We start from the raw sequence: 16,031 nt of genomic DNA on the forward strand, positions 1-16,031 counted from the left end.
CACAAATTATCCTTCTGGCTGCCATGGATGCGGCGTGTGAGGACATCACAGCAGATGCCTGCAGAGGCTGGATAAGACACTCAAGAAGATTCTTTCCACGCTGCATCGCAAGAGATAATATTCAATGTGACGTGGATGAGAATATGTGGCCCAACAGACAGGAACGTCAACAGGTCTAGGAAGACTGTCTGCACTGTAATTCCTACAGCACTGTATGTACAGTTTTCCCTTACTAGATTGTAGGTTCACATTTCTACTTTTTCTTTGTGCTATGCAGTGCTGTCTTTTCTTTTTTGTACAAATTACAAACAGTAAAAGGGTAATTGTGAATCTTGTCTCTTGTAATCAATCTCACACATACACTAAGGTGTAAATTACAATAATTGTCATCAAAACTTAGCCATAGTTTACATCAGAACATCCCTCCAGAGTACACTGTTATATTGACAACATGACTAAGCAATTTGACTGTCTTATCCGTACATAATGACACAAGGACTTGACATTCTGATGGCACTGACATGTTCATTGACACAGATATTTAGTTTTGAGAGATGAACTAAGGATTTTGAGCAAGAGTGGCTTTTGCAGGTCATCCATGGTGTTTTGCTATTTGTCCAAATAGTTTTGAGAAATGGCATACTGTTTTGCAAATGGCAAGGATGATTCGAGAATTTTACCAAAGCGACTGAGGAAAAACTAATGGTTTCCAAAAAAGTTGGTCCTTCAGTGTCACACATAAAGGAAATATCATGAGGTTGGAAAATAAGGAAAGACAACAATCAATATCTGAATTTCAAAAAGTTAACACATACATTATTGGAATTTACAACGATGAGACTTACAGCTTGGGATATTCATTCAAGGACGTTTGGATTCCTGTTGGACAGAAGTTTGCATCTTTTTCCTGTCCATCCAATAACATGCATGTTAGGTTAATTTGTAACTCCAAAGTGACCCTACGAGTGAGTGTTTGTGTACATGTATTTTTGCCTTGTTTGTCTCTGTGTTGGCACTATCTCTGGCAGGGATAGGCTTAAGCTCCCCTTTGACCCTGATTTGAATAATTACCAGAAATATGCACTCAAAATGTAACTTTCAAAATAATGAAAGATATATAAGTACAAAAATTGCAATCACAACAATAACTAAAAATACACAACAGACCAGATGTAATGTTACATCATATACAAGGAACTGCAAAATACTGACTTGTTCAAGAATACGTTTGGATAAATTTTATAAAATGTGTAAAAGAAATTGAATCAGTGAAGTTGTTGCCAGTTCCTTTGTGTTCTGGACGGCATCGTATGCCTCAGTCATCATGACGCAACATCACATTGCATCAGCCGCGGCTATTCAGAGACAACACGGGAAGCCGGACAGCCTCTCCCATTCTCTGGCGAAATTGCTACATCTTCAATGTTAAATTGACGATAAAACAGTTATTCACAAAACATAAGATATGCCCAATACTGCATTTACTTTCATAACTACAACATGTTGTCCTGTAGCTTAATGAAGTGATTTGTTCTGAAATCGCTGCCGTTCACTGAGGAAATCATGTTATGAAGCCACCACTAACAGCCAGGCTTCCGTGCCGAGGGCTGCCCGGCTTCAGGAGGGGGCGGGAGAGTTTAGTTTTTTTCTACAATTCTAGGTCATCATTGGCTAAATCGACAAAAACTCATCACTTCCGAGGCTGCTCGGCGTCTCTGGGGGTAGATTAGACATGGGCGTGTCAATATGAGGGACTGTGTCGGGATGATTGGAGTTAGTGTTTGTCCATCATGACAAACTGTGCAGCCGAATTTTTAAGCGGGTAGAAGCACGCTGGAACTTCATTCCCAAAGCGGATACGAAAGAGACTGGTTGTCTGTGAAAGTGCTGTAATACTTTTAGTTGTTTTTTTCCAGAGTTCATGCAGCCCATTCACAAATGTTACCTTTTTTAAGAATACTTACCACCACCATCAAACTCTAAGTATTCATTATGACAGGGAAAAATGCTCCACAGATTCTGATCCAGCCACAGATCCAGCCATTTACAGGCCTTAGATTCGATCATACTTGATTTTGGCCTTGCTGTGTGAATTTTCAAAGTCTATACCTTCTTTCTGTGTATTTGCTGGGCATACTTGTCATACTAGACACAGATATGTTATAACTAATTCTTTTTAACTTCGCTATCTTCTGCTTTGGGATGGCACGAGCCACTACAACCCTGAACGCGTAACATGGGCTTCCCCTGCTTTAAAACTCAGCAGTCGCCACTGCATTGCATGTTAGCAGAAATAACACTGAGAAACACTAAGTAATCTGTTCCTCTTGCTTACACATGAAGACACTCATTTGTTTGTTTTGTTAATCTAAGAACCTATTGAGATAGTAAGAACTCACACACCCTAGTCAGTCAGGTGAAATATTTTATGAGGTTGAGGTTCACAGCAGAAATGTGTCAGAAATGTGTATCTAATCATAAACTTGGGACTTGACTTTATGAGGATTTTACCCTCAAACATGCTGAGTGGATTGTTCTCTTTCCTGACAGTGGAGAGAAAACTGCAAAGTTAACAAGCAAAGGGAACAGGATTGAGAAAGCCCTCCGGTGGTGCAAGTCTCTGTGTAGATTGTATTGTTTAAGAGTTTTGTGAAAGCGATGATATTGCACAACTGTGAGGACTGAACAACTGTGAGCATCGAGATGAACCATAGGTCAACAACCTCTACAACCAATGAATATCCAATCCAAAAAGCAAGGATACTGTATATAATAATATTGTGTGATTAAAGATGGAGAAATAAGATTAACATTTCAACAATAGAATTGTGTTCATTCTTTATTATTCAGTCTTTTATTAACATTTAGTGGGGACAGATCATGGACAAATCACTCTTTTCTGTGATTGAGAGCAAATATTTCACTTTTTGAAGTCAGTACCAACTTAAAACGTCAGAAAAAAACACAATCCAAGCATTTTATTTTGAGCTCCATAGATCTGAAAATGTGACCTTCAGTGAATTGTTCAGATCTGCAGGGGAAACTTAGGTCCCTTCACATGGTTATTGAGCCCCTTTTCTCAATATCTCCACTTAGCTTCAACTTCAGATGATGCTGCTTTCACTGTGCCTCAGAAGTGAGAAGTTGAAACTCTTTTCTAATTTTTTTGCTTTAATATCAACATCTTATCTCATTATTAGCTATAGTTCACTTAACATAAATAAATTAGCCTATTATGGTCTACGTTATACAGTATATCCTAACAAGGATGTCTGACTTGTTATTGATGTTATTAAATTCTTTTTTGTTAACAATCATGTCAGACATTCTGATTTCCCATTTGTCAGTAAATGTAACATCAATATGGAACCACAGTTACAAAAAAAAACATCAGTGAAAAGTTGACCATATTAACAGCAGCTCTAAGTGTTAGCTGCTAAACATTTAAAACACAGACGAACAGAGCAACAATGATGTCTAGAGTTTTTTTGGACAGAGGAATTACGAGTTCTGAACGACATTATCAACAAGCCAACAGTCGTTATGTTCTGTAATAAGCATTTTAACAACTTGGGCTGTTCGACATGTGACTCCAGACAAGACTGTGTAAAAAAGAGTGATCGCTAACCTTTCAGCTGGCCATGGTCCAACTGCACAGCGTTATGTAAGCATTAATAAAAAACTATTTTCTAAGTATTTCAGTCGAGTGTGTGGTTTAAGCCCTCATGCTATTTATGATATGCTTCCTCATACTGTATCAATGTGCTTCAAGGGTTACTACAGGAAGAAAGGGGCAGAGTGGAGTTGAGTTTGTCACTCCACTGTGTAAAATAATTTGCTTTAATTGAAACGTAATTTAATCTGTGCTATTTTGACATCATTTTCATCAAGACCTCAGGAAATTATGTCAGCTTGTGAAAAAAAGGACATAATATGTATCCTTTAGTATTTAGCTACGGTATCAAGAGTCACAATAGGACATTATAAAAACATGGGCAGGAGCTGTAAAGAGCTTTTCAACCTTTGTTCTGCTGAGGTGATAATCATAATTTATTTAAACAGCACAATGTGACCTTAAATGGATTTGGAGTGTGGCGTGATGTTGGCTACGGTACGTACATTTGTTTCTAAAAGTGTGCTGTGGAAGGAGGATTTTCTTATGTCTATTAATCTTTTTTTTTTTCTAAATTTTAGTCATTTCTAGTGGAGCTCAAAGTCCCTACTGAACAGTCTTGCCAGATTGGGCAGTTTTGATTCAGATTTTGACAGTAAAATTTGCTTGGGACGAATGGACATAATTTGGGTCGGGACTTGGGTTTAGTTTGGCGATATTTAAGGTAATCCACTTATCTGAACTGTCTGCATCACTGACTGGCCATCGTCACCTGTCAGTCGCCAGGCCAGCGTTGACGACAGACACTGACAGGTAACACCCTGATGATGCTATTTTTAGCAGCAAGTCAAGTGCAGTGGTAGACTTAATGGGAAGATGCTGAAGTGAACACAATAAAAGAAGAGCCAGAGAAAAGAGTGGGAAAGCAACAGTGACCTTCAATTGTGCCCCTAAAAACTGATGAAAGCAAGGCCCACTGCAAATTTTGCAATACAGACATACTGTACAACTGACAGCCTGTTCTGCATAAAGGTAATCATTTAAATTGACCATTGTAAATGTAAATAATTCAAACATTTTGAACATTGTAGTTATGTAGAAGAGTACCATCACCTTCACATCTAACAAGGATATGTCTATATATATATAATATAATAACTTGTCAAACACAACATTAGTAAACAAGATTGTTAATATCCTGTAAGTGATCCAGAACACATATACTGACATGCAAATAGAAAAGATAAAGAAGACAAGTTGTTTCCTTGTGTTGTTCATTTTGAAGGATCTCCTTGTCTTTAATGACTTGGAAAATTTGTTCAGTTTTTAAGTGAATGTACTTCAATAAGAATGTTTTACAATGTCTCCCATCAGTCACTCATCAGATGAGATTTGGCTGCATTCTCTTCTCTGTCTAATGGAAACAAACCTCTGTCTATGCTCCTCAGGCAGCAATACAGAACACTGTGCAAATGTCCATCCCCTGCATCTACATCCCTGTATCACTCCAAACACATTTGTTACAACCCCCTGCTCACAGGATAACATGAAACCCAGAAGGAGTGGACGGGCTCAAGTCCAAGCTACAGAAATCATCTTCCCACATCTGAGCTCTCTGCCAATGAATGAGGCTTTGTCTGCGGAGGAATGAGATCTATATCTCCCATTTGGTATTGCTCATGTCGTCACTAATCAGAAGCAGATGAGCAGCCAAGTTCTGCTTTGCATTGACTGTGTGCCTGCATGAGTGTACTGAGCCTGGATGGATTTAGTTGCTGAGCTATAGGACATGACTAAAAACTTATTATATGTAGATCAGAACATGCTGATGTAAATCGTGTGTTCTGGTCTGTGTCAGGTTTTGTGAGCACATACATTTGTGATTCAGACATTTGTGATTTCGTTCAATTATTTCTATCCACAGCCAAAAAAGTGAATTTTATGTTTGGGAGAGTGCAGTTTGACAGTTATTTAAAGTTATTAAAGGTTTAATTTACTAGTGAACCACTGTAACTGTAGAAGAGTGAACAAAAGTTCTCTTGCAGATGTGTGCACAGGATAGAGGCAATGTGTCCTCAAAGTGATAAAGGCTTTAATAACTTTAGGTTTAATAACTCCAGCAAGTCAGACCTCATGGAGTTTGAAACAAATGATGGTTTTTGGTGCCATCCAGCTAAAACAACCACAGCTGAGCCGCAGATTTGACAGGCTATAGTCATCTGCCACCTTTAGGTCATATGAGGAACAACCACTAACCATTTTGTTCAGGGACAATTAAGGGATGGTTTGAGAGAGCTGAAAAAGCAAATCACCTTTAAGTGTACTGCACAAACAATACAGTGATAACATTGCAACACCGTTTGCCTTTTGTTATTACTAGCAGCTCTCATGTCAGCTCCCATGTCAACAGTTCAGCTGAATTAAATGGGAAGGGAAAAGAAAATATGACATAAAACAAACAGAAAACTGTGGCAGTTTGTTTGCACTTAAAACAAAAAGGGTTATATTTTAGCAAGTCCAGTGCTAGCATTGAAAAGTCCAAGAAAAGTGTTCAGTGACATAAATACAATGGAATGGTTCGATTCATAAGTCCAGTGGGACACATTTACAAATGTGAGAGTGGCTGCGAAACCCACTGACCAGAAAGCAACAGCATTCAGAGCGCCAGCATTCAGAGCTCAACGCTGTAAAGTAATGTCACTCATGGACTCTTCAGGACAGAAACATAATGACTCAAGGTTTAAACAAAGGCCGTAATGATGAGGTGATGATTTCCCTGACAACTAAAAACTGTGTTGAGTCATTATACATATTTTAAATGAGAATAATTATGCCAAAAGCTGACTTAGATGCATCACTTAAACATTTTTTTGTTAACTTCTCACACTGATGTTATGTAGTTGCGGTGATAGCTCTGTCAAATGAAATTGATCTGACTTATGGCCAATTTGGTCTTTGGTGTTATAAGGACATGATTTCCAACGAGGGGGAAAGTTGCTCTTAAAAAGCAACTTTGTGATGTTTCCCAAACCACGCTGCTCTCAAACTTCTCATGGCCACATTCATTTTGTACAAAAGGATCTCTGTTCGCTCTGGCCTCTCTCAGTATCCCTTTGTGAACTTAGTCAGCAAGCTCTCAGCAGTGGAATGCCTGTTCACAGGGTTAGGAGGTAAAATGCACACGGAGGGATGCATAAAGTTGTATGCTTAAACTTTCCCATGTATTTCTAGAAGACAACCACATTTAGATGCAGCTGGAAGCCAAAGACGTGTACCTCCAATGGAAATGGAGACCGTGTCCCAGCTAAATGACACCTGTTGCAATCACTGCATTTCATAGTTCGTGATCCTAAAGCATTATGACAATATGAGGACCTGCATGGAGGAATATTCACTTCATCAAAGTTGAGGGGAGTTTGAGAAGGTACCGTCTATCTGGGAGGATGACAGGAGATATAGAAGGAGGTACAGGGGGCAGAAAAGAGTGAGAGTTTGGGAGCTCCAGGCACCCTCTTCACCGGTAAAGGCTGTACGAGTGGGATGAATGTAGTTCTTTGTGCTGGGCAGACTGTGGGCTCCAATGTATGTGTGTGTGAAAAAGAAAGAGAGACCTAGGCGGCCCAAGCTCAGGGCCTACAGATGTCTGGAGCTGCGCCGCTCACCCCCGGCCTCCACAAGCAGTAAGCAGCTGTTGTCAGAGAGAGACAGGCCGCCCCGGAGAGACTGGGAGGGGGCCAATGGGCAGAAAACAAGAAAGAGCCTCTTTCACAGCCTGGTATGTCTTTCTGGATCCCAACACAATGTATCCTTTGAGGACCCAGAAGAATAACATTTAGATTTAAAGTTTTCTCGTTCTGGGAAGGTTGGGTCGGCCCGCTTTGCTGTCCTGCTCGCTAAACTGTCGAGGGGTTGAAGCTGAGGTTAGGGCTGGGGCTTGAACTCAGAAACATTTCACTCCTTTGACCAGTTAAGACAAGGAAACGTCAAATATGTTCTGGGAAAAAGAAAAAAAGCAAACATTTGTCTTGTTCTCAAACATTCGGTCAATGTAATGATCTGCATGTGACTTAACTGGTTAAGAGAAATGTACAGTCTGTAATTAGTTCCAAGTCTGATGAAGGCATTCCAGTGTTGATCAGCCACAGAGTTCAACATTTTCTAAGCTCACAGCAGGTGTCCATAAAATGTGCACCTGCAGTCAAGGGAACTGAGCCACTCTGTGTTTCCAAGGCTCTGAGGTAAAAGAGGCATAACACATTACTCGCTGTGGTACAGAATGTGTATTGAAAGTTTTGGAAGTTTACAGAAATGTCTCATTAGAAGAATTATGTTTAGTAATATCCAAGAAGCATCCATGGGGGAAAGTATTTATCTGTAATCTGTTTATGTGAACACATACTGGGAGGAAAAAGGAAGGGAGACATTTCTCTTTTTTTTTATCAAAAAGTGACTGAAAGGTAAAACCTGTTTGATAAAACATGACACAAAACATAAACTATTTAACATATTCTGAAGGTGATGCGTACAAAAAACATTGCTCGCCTCTTCTGTGTGTCATTCATATGCATCATAAGCTTTTTGAGTGACATTTTATGAAGTTAAAATGTCACAGAAAATGGTTACAATTAGGAAAAAGTGCAGGTCAGAATGTCATCCCATTTACAGTACATGTTATGCAGTATGACTTGGCACGTTATTTAAATGCTATTTCACAAGATCAGGCTGAATTTCTCACATACGGTAAAGAGGTTATTGCAGACACAACTTGAAAGGTACTAATTCTTAAACAGTGACGTAGTTAAAACCAGAAAATCTGTCACCAGCTCTTAGACAAACACACACTACCGATTCAGGCTAAGAAACACCCAAATATGGGAATGATAACAAACTAAATAACTCAAGTGAAACATATGCAATGTGATCTAACATAAGATTACTGTATGAAATGTATTGTAATGGTGGAATTAAGTAAAATACACACGCAGACTGGCTCCCTAAGTCTCTTTACTCTGAAACAGACAACTAATTTGGAATTTGCCCATTATTTCTCCCCTATCCCTAAAGACAGGTGACACAACCTCTTTGTTCAGTATTCAGGTCATTTGTGGGACAAACTGGGCATACACAGCTGAAAAGGTGTGATATGACAGGGCAGGGTGACAAAACAGATCAAACAGTGAGGAATACTCTGCCAACATAAACACTAGAGAATAGCTGTGGAGTCACAAGCCTGCCTTCCATATATGTTCAAGCTTGACCAGACCATCAGCATGCTGAGACAGGAAAAATGCCCTAAAATCCAGCCCACGATTAACTACATGATCATATTAAACTATGAGATCCGAAAAGATTTGTACCGGGTAAGATGAAATCTTAAGATCTGTCAGATGCTGTCAGATTAAAGGGAATACTGGCAGAAGTTAGAGTTAATGTGCTGAACTTCCACCTGCAGCTTGAAATGGGATGATTAGTCACAGTTATCGCCGTCATTAACTTGATCGACAACTCCAACCAAAGTGAAGATGTACACATGCTGTTTGCATCCCTGCCTACAAAGAAAACATCAAACAAAGCATGGTAACCACAATATCAAAGTAGAGTGGTTCTACAAGCCCATGAATAAAGTACTGTTTGACAATAGAGTCAGATGGATAACATTTTGAAGCAAGAACAATCTAACATCACTTCCATTGTTTGTTGTCTATGATTTCATTTCAGATATTCAAAAGCTTTCTAGAAAAGAGTCCAGATTTCTGCCACCAACCACCTGCATAATCTATATGGCTTTTTCATGAAATCTCCCATCTAATCTTTGTTAAAGAGGTTGCGGACAATGCAGTCCGGCTCTCTGCCCATATGATATTTTATCAGATAGGTTTTTGGTGAGAAACACACATAAAGTAAAGAGGAGAAATGAAGGAAGAAAAACTGAAAATGTTTGAGAGATGACAGAAGAGAGTAAAATATGGGAAACTGGAAAAAATGCAACCACAAATAGGCTCTTTCACTGAAAGAATGCATGAACATATGGTCGAGTTTCTTGGAAAGTCTGGCTATCCAATGAATGGATTGTTTGTTTATTAGCCATTAAAACAATGTGGGGAGCAACACACTAGACAGTTAAAGAGACAGTACAAACTGAGAGCATGATGTGGATGAGAAGACAGCAACTGATTACAGCATCAAATCCATCCCCTTAACTGTCCCTCCAGAGCTTGGAGCACACTGTGCTGCACAAATTTTGATCATCACATCAGTTCCGAATGTTCCACTTCATGGATTTTATAGTTGTCTCTTCTCCTGACACAGAGGGAGGGAAGGTCTCGTAATTATGTGGAACAATCTGAGATGTAGGTGGCTCTGAGTTGTGTTAGCGCTGTTTTTGCTCCTTTACCTTTGACCTGCGATGAAAAAGACCAAGTGGACAAAAATCTGCTTCGTGGCGGAGTGAAACTAAAACCTTGTTTAGACTTCAAGACTTTCAGTGAGGTCCTATTGCTGCACTGGACAAGTATCGTTCTTTATTCTAATGCTACAATATACAAACCACAAGCAGATTTTTGTTGATTCTGTCAGTTTTGCTCTCCTGGTTAATCAGGAGGAAGTGACAGATTCTCTCCACGGCATCTTGAGTCATGATCCTGCACGCAGGGAAACTTCAAGGAAGCTTGGGTGGTTTCACACCACCTGACAAACTGACTAACTAACCAACAAAGTCTACTGTATTATACTGTTTTTCCTGAGAACAGCTGCGCGCCTTCATATTGTTGTTTGCTTATCTATTGTCCTTGTCCAGGTTGATCCCCAACCATGTGTCACCTGACCCTGTCTCTTGCGTTCTCATTAGCTGTAGTCCTTGCTGATGGCTCACTCACAGTCACAACTCCTCCACCGACTGCTCCAGAATATCAAACATACCAGATATACAGTCAGGTACAGGAGGCATCTCCGAGCCTCGCATATCACTTCTTTGGAGCTTTCACACAAAGTGATCAGTGGCCTTCGTTTCAGCCACAGATTAGCCTCAGATCTAGAGCATTTCTTTCTGCAACCTCCAATATTCGTTAGGGATATGAAAATGTAGGTTTAAACTCTTTTAGTGTGAATGAGTCTTCAGTGTTAAAATGATGAAGATTGTCCAGTGCAGCTGTTGTCTGAACTTCCCACCAGTGCTACTTTGCTATTTATAGTTTCTGGTGCTTCATCTTCTTTGTTGTGGAGTTGGTTGCCGTTGACCCCTTCTGGCTGTAGCCGAGTGAGGCCTACATTCAGCTAATCAGTATTCACTCAAAGCGTAGCGTTATTTGTCTGCCTGTGTTGAAAAAATGGCCATCTGTAAGGGCTGTGAGCAAAGCAGATAGATAAGGTATAAAATGACTCATACTTTTCAGTCTTCAACATCAGTGTAGAGCTTAGAACTTAGAAATGTTTTCAAAAAAGAGAGGACATTGTTGCTGGCCCATATCATAAAAGACAAGGGGCAGGGAAAGAACTTTACAGCCAAGTTTGTGGAGGATGATGATGATGATGTGTATAAAGATTAGACCATAACTGTTGAAAATGTTCAAAGAATTTAATGCTAAGTTAAATAAAACAAAGTAAAGAGAACATAAGATACAGATGTATGAAACCCCTTCAAGGGACTAATTAAGGAAACGAACCTGCTATTAAAATGAAATTTATACATTTAAATTAAGATTGTTTTGTTTCTGTTAGGGTTAGGGAATAAGGAATAAACTATGTCCCTGTCTTGAATATAAGAGATACAATACAACTTTTGCACAAGACATCATATTAAATGTGTGTGTTCATTTGACAGAGTGAGAACTGCCCTCCTTTTGGGAACATACGGAAAAATCGCCACAGCGTAGCTGTTACTTTGAAGCGTGAAGGCTTGAAGTGCAAGGTAAGACTGAATTTAGGTAACTATTAGGGAGTTAGTGGTTGTATGTTCCCAGAAAGTAAATCTTCTGAAGTGATTGAAACGTGTGTGTAAAACTAATGCTCCCATCAGAACTCAAATGAAGATGGATAGAGATCCAGACAAAAGGGAGCGGATGGGGGGAGGTGGAGAGATGGAAAAGGACCCCTATGGGCTTACCAAACAGCCCAGGAATGCAGTGGTAAAAATGAGTTGGGCTCTCTGGCACAGGATGGCTGGGTTTAGATGATGGCTGTGACAAAGACTCCTTTCTTACTGACTTTAATAACTACAATGCACCGTGGAGCCACTCACAAGCAAATGCTTATTGTAGAAAATATTAATACACAATGACATGCCAATGTACCCATGCACTCATATGAGAAATCCAGCTGTTCATGTAGTGATTATTGGAAATATATTTAATTTCCCAACTGGATAAGTGAACACTGCCTTTAAAATACAAAGTTTATTATGTATGTCAGGCTTTACCTCTTAATAAAGTCTTAAAGCACTACCAGGGTAAAGCTCATCACAGCGTAAAAACAGTCCTATTGATATATTTAAACGGGTCAAATGGACTCCTGGTTTCACAGGTCCTTCAAAATCTTGAAATAAAACAAGATGCTTTTCATGTGAAAAGACAAAGATGTGGACTCAATAGTGAGCAGATATTAAGGACAAGGGATGGACAACAGGCTAAAGCCCACTGCTACTAATGATGATGATGATTCCATGCGCAGTGTAACCACCTGACTATCTGATGATGTTAAGCCATTCAACAAACTCAAAGCATCGACTGTTGATGCACCACGAGCTGCTTAGAATAAATGTGAACAGGCTCCATATGCATTGAAATGCTATGTCCGACTGGATGACTAAACTTTGTTAATCAAACTTTAATCTGCATTATCAAAACTACAATAGACAAAACTATATTTGTGATATAAGAGCAGCCTCACTCTGCAAATCTTGAGCAGAAACAAGGCTATCAAGATTAGGTCACCTTTTTCCATGTCCACTGCCCCAGATACATTTCACTTTCAAAATTTGTAATCTTCAATACCAGTTGCCATCTCATACTCAACTCATATGACATCTTATTCTGCACATAGAGTTTGTATGCGACTTTTTCCCCTGTATGCAACCCAGCCACCAGATATAACTGTTGCTATTTCGCATTTCTAAATGCGTAGCATGGATGAGAAGAATATAAATCTTTCTCACACTGCTTTTACATCCCTTCAAGATATGCAAATTTGTGAACCTTATCAACCAGAAAAATAGCACATATTAGTGACTGGAGAAGTGATGGAAGTGTATTCTCACTTATTAGTGCAATCATTCTAAATCTGACGGTGTACACTTTATCCTGCCCCAGGCATTACCACTGCCACACATAACCACACTTTTCCCCTTCTCTGGCTCCCCTTTCCACAGCTGAACAGCGGGTTCTTGTGCATTCCACGGGGTCCCTTGCTTTCCAGTTATTCTAGTCACATTCCCTCACCGCCCTGCATTTCATGCACCTGACACGTGTGAAAAGAATTCCCAACCCTCCAAATGTTATTCCACGTTTTTCTTGCTTTTGAAGAGAGAGATTTGAAACTCCCAGCTGTTGGCCACCTAATACACAGAGAACAAAGTTGCTACAAGACGGCGACTCCCTAATGCATCCCATCTGGACTGAGAATGAAGTAACACACACAGCTCTTAAAGTCCCTACCTGGATCTTTTACAGCTGATTCTGTGTAACAGCTGTGAGAGCAGAGGTCTTAAAGTTTCTTGTTTGAAAAATATGACCCCCCAGTGATCTCTCCAACGGAGCCCTGTTAACAGAAGCTCTCACATCGGAACATCTTGTAACATCAGCATCTGAAAAGAGTGTTTTGTTATACTGTCAGTTATAGTTATAGTTTTTTTTTTTTTTTTTACTGCCACACTTTTTCTGAAAGAAGTGTTTTGCGAGTCTTTGACTCAGACTTATAACAGTGACTGAGTTAAAGGCAAGAAAATAGAATTAACTGGTAAGAAAGGGACAACCATTGAAGCTGATGATTGGGTTTACTGTTGAACACTTTAAATCTTACTTGAAACAGATACAAAACCTAAAAGAAAAAGACTTTTGACAGAAATTTGGCGTGACCTACATTAAAAACCACTGGAATCTACTATTGCCATGTTATCATAAAGAGCATTCTTTTGCTGTCTTTTTTTCAAGAATATGAGATCAAATGCTTATGGACATCTATCAGAGTTGTTTTCTGACCTGAAATGAGATATTTTCCATCTCACCCTCTTCAGTTACCAACTCTACAACCAGTTCAGGTGTTACCCTCAACAATAGCCATCTTGTCCAAGTTGTCAACTTTCGCATTCCTAAACCCATGTAATCCCAGCTCCAATACATCATAGTGTTACCACAGGTGACGAATATCTCCAGCAGACACAGTGCTCCCTTTGTTCCTCAAAGTTTGGTTTTCCATTTAGAAAAATACAGCATAGCCAAGATGGACACAGACATTGGAGAACAACATGGAATAGGGTTCTTAAGAAATCTGAGTCAAATGCAGGTGTTTTGATACTGACAACCAGCACCTGTTAGGCACCTCATGCTATCAGTTAATCAGTTTTAGTCAAAACATCACCATTCAATGGGTGGAATTCAGTTTGTTTGAAAATGAATCAATATTCCAAGAAGCGCTTTAGAAGTCTAGAGGCAGCTGCGGGAAGGGAAGATGATAGGAATCTCTCCTGAAAAAACAAAATTGAAACCACTAAAGACGGCTCAGAAGACGGATCATTTCAATCTCCAGAGTTTAGACAGCCATGCATGAGTTAAAAACCTTATTTCAAAGTTTAAAGCCTTCGTGATAACAGATGTTTTCTGCTCTGAAAATGGTGTACAACCACAACTAATCCAGTAGGTGGCATCACCACTCAGCAGAGGGAAACTTAATGCCTGTTTGCACACAGAACACACATAAGGATCTCTCTAGGATATTTTGTATCTGCGTGTAGGATTGTTGTGACGAGTAGCGAGAACTCCATTAGTCATTACTTTCGATGTACTAGAGGTGAGTTAATCTTCCTCTATAATACTAACTCCATCACTCTACTTCCTTTTTAGATGAAGCTCCAATTATTTCTGCTGCTCCGTCATCAGAGGGACTGTACTACTTCTGCGCTCTCATAACCGATGATTGTGTAATGCTTTACAAAAGAATGCACAAAAAAGACAAAAATCTGAAAAGGAAAAAGACAAGAGTCTGCAATAATCTGATAAGTAAGAATCATTTAAGGGGTGTCTGGATGACTCATAAAAAGATCATGTTCTGTTTTACCATTTCGTAACAAATGAACAGATTTCAATGAACAGATTGAATAAAAACAATCACTCCTTAATATGTTTAGCTTTTTTACGTCTGAGTTTCTTCTTTACTAATGTACCACATAAGTACTTTCAATCTAGATTAATAGGTACATATCAACCTCACAGATATGGTTCATTGGTTCTCTCTATTTTCCCGCCATCGTCTACACTGACATTCTCCACCTCTGCAATGACTCCACAAGCGCCTGTTAAAACAGCCTCACCACCGCCAGCAGCCATCTGGGCTTATTTGCAGCATAATTGCCTGTCAAGCCCAAGATTAAAGAGTTTCTTGGTAAGTTTGTTACTGCTTAGTTTTCAAGTTTCTCATAAACATTAGAAACAGAATTCAACTTATTTTAAAAAAAAATGCTAGATTAATATCTAAATAACTGCATAGATGAACAATAAAATGTTGTGAACACTGAAATCTCTTGCAGGCTGAGGATCTTTATGTGACAGGTTAATCCACATTTAGACAGTTTCCCCAGATCAGAAGATCACGAGCATCCATCAACTCCTACAAATACATCCCTCTCTCCTCTGATTCAGTGCAGAAGCTTAAAAAACAGAGTGGGGGACCAGTTTGTTTATAATCTCATAAATCACGCTGTGTGATATGCGCCCCCAGATGGAACAAATCTCCAAGAAATATCTGTGGGGCTCCCAGAGCTGTCTGCCAGAAGAAAATAACCCTGCTCAAAAGTCTTACTCGTAGATCTTTTATTTCTGGATTCAATACGGCCATATCATAACGAGGAAATATTACTGTGCTAATCATAAGTTATAGTGGCTGTATCTTGAAAATATTTGTTGTATTTATATCTTGTTGAGACTATCTATTTGCTGGTTTATCAGCAGCCACATCTGAAGCGCAAGTATATGCAAACAGTGGACTTTGATAGAAGTGTTGTTGCTGTGTGGGCGCTAATCACACATCTCTGCTTGTGCAGCCAAACCGCATTGATGGCCCATCATTACTGACACCATCATAGTGCACTCTGCAACATAAGTATGAGATCTCCGGGAAGGAAAACTGAAGAGCACCTCTGAAAGGCTGCAAGAAGTCCTCGTCTGTCAGATTCTGAATGACGTACCAAAATGTGGAAACCGTGATCCTCACA

This window comes from Odontesthes bonariensis, chromosome 21 (assembly GCF_027942865.1).
Source record: "Odontesthes bonariensis isolate fOdoBon6 chromosome 21, fOdoBon6.hap1, whole genome shotgun sequence".
In the NCBI taxonomy this organism is placed as follows: domain Eukaryota; kingdom Metazoa; phylum Chordata; class Actinopteri; order Atheriniformes; family Atherinopsidae; genus Odontesthes; species Odontesthes bonariensis.